We start from the raw sequence: 2,072 nt of genomic DNA, 5'->3' as shown, positions 1-2,072 counted from the left end.
TCCCCTTGGCTTTGTCTTTGTGTTTTCATCACCTTTGTTTTGTTTTATTTTACAGTAAGAGCTGAAGGATGATTGAGAAACTGAACACTCTGTCCTCACATCAGTGGCACTGAAGAGAGGAAGGATGTGGTGGCAGCTGAATGTTAAAGAAATAGGGCGGCTGTTTCTCATCACACCCAGCCTGCCCTCGTTCACAAAATAACAGCTCTAAAGTGAAAATCAGGTTCCTCTTTAGGGACAATTCCAGTCAAGATGAGAAGTTGAAAGGTGTTTATATGCTTTTGCAGCATTGCTTACTATTGTTGTATGGCTTATGTTAACATTTATCTAGAGTATTGGTTCCAAGATCTAGGCACACCTAGCGGGTGGGCCAAAGATCTCATTGGAGGCACAGGGCCCTGTCTGCTCTGAAGTAGTCAAAATTAGATGTGTACAGCAGTGTATAAGTGATTCGATTAAAAATACTGAAGACCTGTTTGTTTTTGAGAAAAAAATGTTGAAATCCCTCAAAGTGTCCTTGAGATATCCAGTTCACAAGCAGGGATGAAAATGAGGACAAGTGAACTTCCCCTTTGAGCTGTGAGCGCTTTAAACTAACCCTCAGTCAGAGTGGACTTTTTTAGAAAATTTGAAGAAAGTTGTAAAGTGACCTTACTTCAGCCTCAAATTTTGGCCCAAACATAACTAAATCTTCTGCACAGTACTGTATATACATAATATATACATAATATCTTTTTTCTTTCTCATCTTTATATACAGTATACTGTATGTATCCGAGAGTTTTTTTTAGGGCTGTTAAGATTAATCGAGTTATTCGCGATTAACTAAGGTACACTACTAGTGCACATTTTTTTCAGTTGTGATTAATCGCATGCTTTGTTATCCCTTTCAATACTCTTTGGTTAAGGCCCGTCAGCATCGCCCTGCAGCCACAGTGATGTAAAATAAGTCTGCCACTGCTCCGTAATGTCTTATTTCACTTTAAACCTTTACAGACATCTCAGTGGACCAGTCAGAATGCATCTGAACCTTTTGAGTGTTCTCTTCTTTCATTTTCAGTCCATAACAAGTTTCTTTTCTGTCATTAAGTTCATGTTACAAACTTCAAACTAAGTCTGAGAGCAGGTCTGTATCCAAACAGAAAGTCAATCACCCTTATTTTAAGAAAATGAGAAAAAAAATTAGACAAAGACAGTTTAAAATGCAAAAACAAACAAACAAACAAACAAACAAAAAAAAAAAAAACACGGCCTTAATGCTCAATTCTGAATTTTTTGTTTGGCTGTTCACACTGCAGGCGAATTCCAAAACATGCACATCTGATCTAGAACCACATATGAAAGTGGTCTGAATCTGATTTGAAAAGGTCAGATTCAGTGTGACTTGTGCTGTTCACACTGTCAGAAAAAAGATATAAGTCACACATGAGCAAAAAAAAATCAGGTTCAGTTCACTTTTAACAGCAGTGTGAACGTACCAATAGTACCACTCTTAACTACTATAAAAAGGGTGCAATTAATTATGATTAACTACAGAAATTTAAATTAAATTTTTGATTAAAAAATTAATCTTTTGACAGCCCTAGTTATCTTTAAAAAATGCAACAAATAAATTTGCAAAAATTGTGATGGTACTATTTTAAATGAAATTAAATTTGGAGGTTTAGGTTTGGTACCCCCACCTCGCAATACAAATTACCCTCAAAATGATAATTTATCTGAAATATATTTTTGTGTTTTGTAAAATAATAGCTAAACATTGCTAAATTTGCAAGATTAAACAAATCTGACACCTTTTTGTTTTTGGACTACATATTGCAACAGTTTGGTAGAATGGCCCTCATACAACTTTATCAAATACCTAAATGAGGCTGTACCACAAAATAAAAAGAAAATATTACACCATATCTCCTGAATGGCTTTGAACATGGCTGCACAGAAACAAAATGGCAACACAACATGAATGACATTCCTCAGAGTTTTCTCACGCTGTTGAATGCATCAATCTTTCTGATCTTGACAGAGAAATCTCTCACTTGAGGCTGGCTTCTGAAGAACCAGAAGTCACACACT

Source organism: Cheilinus undulatus, linkage group 21 (assembly GCF_018320785.1).
Source record: "Cheilinus undulatus linkage group 21, ASM1832078v1, whole genome shotgun sequence".
NCBI classification, from domain to species: domain Eukaryota; kingdom Metazoa; phylum Chordata; class Actinopteri; order Labriformes; family Labridae; genus Cheilinus; species Cheilinus undulatus.
This window is presented reverse-complemented; position numbering follows the sequence as displayed.